Raw genomic sequence first — 5,980 nt, forward strand, 5'->3', positions numbered from 1 at the left:
GATTGTTTTCAGCTCAAAATAATCCGCATGCCAAAGTGGCACATCTTGGGATGGCCTGCCCTGAACCCCATCAGTAGTTGTGAGATTTTGGCGAATCACCTCTCCTTTCTGGGGCTCAGTCTCATCTGTAAAATGAGGGCTCTGACTAGACCATAGTTTCTCAAACTGAGTTTTGGAAGTCTAACTCTTTTCAAATATGGGTATTTGGTGAGGGAAGGTGAATATATAATAAAAGAGGTACCTGGTGGTAAAAAGACAAGGAGTGGTACATCCAGACAATGGGATATTATTCAACACTAAGAATAAATGAGCTGGGACTTCCCTTGTGGTCCAGTGGCTAAGACTCTGCACTCCCAATGCAGGGGGCCCAGGTTCGATCCCTGGTTAGGGAAATAGATCCCACGTGCTGCAACTAAGAGTTCGCATGTTGCAACTAAAGATCCCGCATGCTGCAACTAAAGATCCTGAATGTCGCAATGAAGATCCCACATGCCGCAATGAAGATCCCGCACATGGCAACGAAGATCCCGTGAGCCACAACTAAGACCCAATGCAGCCAAATAAATAAATAAATATTTTTAAAAATGTTTTTAAAAAATAAATAAAAATAAGTGAGCTGTCTAGCCATGAAAAGACATGGAGGAAGCTTAATGCATATTACTAAGTGAAAGAAGCCAATTGAAAAGACTACATACTGTATGATTCCAACTATATGACATTCTGGACAAGGAAAAACTATGGAGACAGTAAAAAGATCAGTGATCTCCGGAGGTGGGGGTGGGGACAGATGAACGCAGAGCACAGAGGACTTTTAGGGCAGTGAAAATACTCTGATTGTTATTATAATAACAGATACATGTCATCATACATTTGACCAAACCCATAGAACGCACAACACCAAGAGTGAACCCTAAGGTCAACTATGGACTCTGGGTGGTGATGTGTCAACCAACGTACATTCATCAATTGTAACAAATGTACTAATACTATGGTGGAGGATGTTGGTAATGGGGGAGGCTATGCATGTGTGTATCTTCCTCTCAATTTTGTTGTAAACCTAAAACTGCTCTAAAAAATCAAGTCTATTAAAAAAAAAGAACCACTGGGCTGAATAAGTGTTTCTAATTATAATATAATATTTCATGATTCTATGAAATCCAATTTGTGTTCATGGAATCTGCTTTAAAAGGAACCAGGGTGTTTGCTATTTAAGACAACTCCACTTCCAGTTAACTTTGGTGAATTGAACACATGCACTTAGCTCCTTCCTGAGACCCCACAAAAAAGACAGTAAAGGAATTAAAAGGCCAAACACCATGAGGACAAAGGAAATGGGAAGAGAGGCTACAACAGGCAAGACAACACCCTCCCCCCACCTACCTCGAACAAAATGTGGAAACTAGAAAATGGATAAACGAGTAGTAACTAATTTAGCAGACTAGAGAAAGCTGAAACCTAAGGAAGCTATTTGTACTGCAAACCCCAAAGGTCTCAAGAATTAAATGTACCAGGTATCTCTGAAAATGGGAGTATGCAGTTGGAATCAGGATGATTGACTGAACATGTTTATAAGGAGCAGCTAGTTCCCAGATCCCTTCCTCCATCTGAGTAAAGGATGAGACACTTAAACCAACCATGAGATGACATTCTGAAACTAGGGATTAAGTTAAAGTCTGCATTCTGATCATTGAGACCTCCGGGCCCTTTCCTTGGCTCAGTTCCCCAAAATACTGGCAGCCAAAGTTTACACACTCCAAGTTGGAGATTGGAAGACTCTGCTCTGGGAAACTGACTGAACCCAGAGAAATAAAACAGAGATTATACTGGAAAAAATAGGCGGTTGGTCAAATTATGTAGGGTCTTGTAGGTCATATTAGAGTTTTTGGATTTTAGCCTTAGGGCCGGGAAATCACCCAAGGGTTTTAAGAAACAGAACAGCAAGATCAAGTTTGCATTTTTAAATGATTAAAAAGGAGCTAGTGTGGATGTTCAAAGACAGAGGACTCTGGACCACGTATTGGCCAGTTTCAATCATGTTAAAACACAGTTGCTTACTTTCCCTTTCCATCTTCCCTTCCAAGCTTGGAGGAGTCAGTGGCAGTGAAGAGAGCTGCCACGTGGAGACACATCAGTGGTATGCCTGCTGGTGCCTGAGGATATAGTGCTAGGGAGGGATACAGGAGGTGCTGTATGGAGGGATGTCAGTATTATCCCCAGTGGCACCCAAGGGCATGGGATGGTAAGGGGGAGAAGAGGGGAGCTGCACAGAGATGCACTGGAGGTGTGCCTGTTAGTGCCCAAACATATGGGTTGTTGAAGCAGTATAGGATGCCACATTGAAGCACATTGGCAACGTGCCTGCTGATATCTGAGAATGCAGAGTGCTGGTGGCAGGGTGCAGGGGTGGTAGGTGGAGGAGAGAAGCTAGCGTATTTGCGAGACTGGTTATATTAATTGAGCAAATAAGTGAGGATTATATTGAAGATAATAAACACCAGGTTTCTTACTGTTGGAGAATATAGAAAAATCATGGAAAGGAGCAAGACCAGACTGAACCCCAAGATTCTGAGTTGAAATTGGAGGTTTTGATATGAACCCATGTTTTTTAACATTTATACTCAGAGAGATGGGGAAATGTATTTATCTATGTGTGTGTGTGTGTGTGTGTGTGTGTGTGTGTGTTTATTCTAGGCCCTCTTACAGACTAGCTCTATCTATAAGAGGACCTAGAGACAATGACAGCCTGGTAGCAATGAGCACACCAAGTACCCAGATCATGGTTTATATGTACCACCTTCCACCAAAGAAAATGCGCAAAAAATAATGGCAACATGTCAAAAGAATACAGCTACCACCTTGGAAGAGGCTCCCAATAGTCAAATGTGGGACAGTTTGAGCATCAAAATAAATAATGATAGTAACGGATTACAACCGATTATGTAAAATTGGAATCCATGAGTCCATATTGATATAAACAAATGAATAAACAAATGGGGAATGGGGCAGACTGTATTTTACAAAGAAGCCCACCACAATATATTCTATCCTACATGCCATTCTTACAATGTGATGTTAACAACTTTCCCACTGAGTGGTAAATGCTATGTCCCCTCCCCTTGAACCTGGGTGGATAATTGTAACTTCTTTAAACGAGAGAGTACAATGAAAGTGAAGCCCTGTGACTTCTGAGGTTGTATCAGAAAAAGGCCAAGCACTTTCCCCTTACTCTCTTGGGATGCTTGCTGTTGAATCTCAGTCACAGTGCTGCAGTGGAAATCAAGCAGCCACATGGAGAGGCTTCATGTAGTGGTTCAGGCTGACCAACTGAGGTCCTAGCCAAAAGGCAGCACCACCTTGTCAGCCACGTGAGTGAGCCACCTTGGAAGTGGATCCTCCAGACCCAGTCGACTGCACTGGTTGATACATCACCTTGCCCAGATGCAGATTCCTGAACTAGATCAATGATTATTGTTTTAAACTACTAAGTTTGAGAATATTTTGATACACAGCAACAGATAGTTGGAACAGGAGAGAATCCTGTTTTTTCTTTATAGTAGAATGCCAACTGATAAATGTAGAAAGATTGATGGAACTAGAAAATCACTATTTGGCCACCATGACAAATAGTGGTTGATTCAGGAGGCTAAGGGTGGCTGGTGGAGGATGGATGAGGAACAAGACGTTGGCATAATCTGGGAATATCTCCCCACAAAATGCTAGTTACAAAAAGAAAAAAGTAGTGTCTTTATGGTGGTGAAACCTGCAGACACCAACATGACCAGGTGATCAAGGTTAATGGTACCAGTGACAGGACAGGTTGGCATTGTGTGCCCTCTGATGTGATGCACTGAGAAGAAAACATGGCCTGTGTCTAGTCCTAAGGAAACATGTGGGTCATCCTACAAAATGTAAAACCAGAAGTTTCTAAAACTGCTAAGGACATGAAAGATAGGAAAGACTATGGAACTATTTCAAATTGGAGGTCCCTGGGGACTTCCCTGGCAGTCCAGTGGTTAAGACTCCACCTCCCACTGTAGGGGGTGCAAGTTTGATCCCTGGTCCGAGAACTAAGATCCCACACACCGCGCAGCATGGCCAAAAAAAAAAAAAAAAAAATCAAATTGGAGGAGCCTGAAAGATATGACAACTCAATGCAACACATGTTCCTGGATGGAATCCTGGACCAGAGAGGAAAATGAAACATTGCTGGGTCAGTCTGGGGACTATAGAGGGAGAAAGAGAGCAAGTGAGCACAAATGCAGTGAAATGTTAACACTTAGGAAACTAGATGAAAGGGATGTGGAAGTTCTTTGTACTGCACTTGTGACTTTTCTGTAGGTTTGAAAACATTTCAAAATACATTATTTTTCAAAACCACACAATTGCTTATTTTACCAAACCATTTCAGATCAAAGGCTCATTGCTTAATTTCAACCTCTCAACCAATTGTATTCGTCAGGGCAAAGAGGTAAAGATATGGTACGCCTAACCCCAAACCACAGGTATGCAAATCACATTGCTAACCAGGCCCCAATTCATCAACTAATTCATCAACATTTCCATGCCCAGTGCTGCATCAGCTCTCTCAAGTCCAACTGAGACAGCAGGGTTTGCAGACTTCACTTCCAATGTCACAGGTGCTCATTGCACAAAACAGCCCCACCCCTGCTGTGATGTAACAAAGAGGTACTCCTTTGTGGTAATAGTCTTTATCTGTCATCTGTAAGTCTTTGGCAAAAATGTAACACATCTCTTCAATGTCCCTCTGATTTATTTTCTGCATCACTCTTCCTCTGTCACCTCATTCTCTGCTCCTGCTGGCCTGATGGCTTAGGGGGTAGTTTTGAGGCTCGCTCTGCTCGATTAGCATCCTACATGTAGGGTCTTCCCTGTCTTCCCCCCAAAGTGTCCTGCCCCTCAAACACATAAGGTTTTTTTTGTTTTTGTTTTTTTATAAATTTATTTATTTTATTTATTTATTTTTGGCTGCGTTGGGTCTTCATTGCTGCACGCAGGCTTTCTCTAGTTGCAGTGAGCCGGGGGCTACTCTTTGTTGCCGTGCGCAGGCTTCTCATTGCAGTGGCTTCTCTTGCTGTGGAGCATGGGCTCTAGGCGCGCGGGCTTCATTAGTTGTGGCATGTGGGCTCAGTAGTTGTGGCTCACGGGATCTAGAGCGCAGGCTCAGTAGTTGTAGCGCACGGGCTTAGGTGCTCCATGGCATGTGGGATCTTCCCGGACCAGGGACAAACCCGTGTCCCCTGCATTGGCAGGTGGATTCTTAACCACTGCGCCACCAGGGAAGCCCAAACACATAAGTTTTACAACAGGGATATCCAAATAGTAACTATATGAAAGAACTTAGATAATATGAATAATTATAGAATACAGATTAAACCACAATGTGGTTGTCATTGATTGTAAATTAGTAGTCTTCATGGCAGCATGATGGTAATATATATTGAGGATCATGAAAATATTCATGCCTTGTGTCATGCATTTTGATATAATAACCCTACTTTTAGAACTTTTCCCAGAAAGATTATTCAGAAGCTAAAGAGTATTATTTGTGATAATGAAAAGATGCAAATAATATAAATGTGTGGTATTCATGTCTTCTTTCAACAAATATTTACTGAGAACCTGCTATGAACCAAGTATACAATAGAACAGAGTCACGTTTAAATATTATGATAAATTGACACAATGAGATATTACATTACTGTTAAAATACTGAGTAGAAAAGAAATGTTCATAGGAAAACGTTCATGAAAATGTAAAGTAGAACACAAAATTTTATTTATTTTTAAAGCAGCATTATTTTTTAATGTTTCTTTCTTATATTATTTATTTATTTATTTTGGCTGCACCGGGTCTTAGTTGCGGCACACAGGATCTTCGTTGCGGCATGTGGGATCTTTACTTGCAGCAAGCAGACTTCTTAGTTGTGGAATGTGGGATTTAGTTCCCCGGCCAGGGATAG

General features: G+C 41.8%; 1 non-coding gene across 1 annotated transcript; it reads left to right on the top strand.

The window, feature by feature from the left end:
* Window positions 1–319: 319 nt before the first annotated feature.
* On the top strand, window positions 320–392 carry TRNAG-CCC (transfer RNA glycine (anticodon CCC)). The gene has a single exon. It is a non-coding gene; the product is annotated as a tRNA-Gly (tRNA).
* Window positions 393–5,980: the final 5,588 nt, after the last annotated feature.

The sequence above is a fragment of the Globicephala melas genome, chromosome X (assembly GCF_963455315.2).
Source record: "Globicephala melas chromosome X, mGloMel1.2, whole genome shotgun sequence".
NCBI classification, from domain to species: Eukaryota; Metazoa; Chordata; class Mammalia; order Artiodactyla; family Delphinidae; genus Globicephala; species Globicephala melas.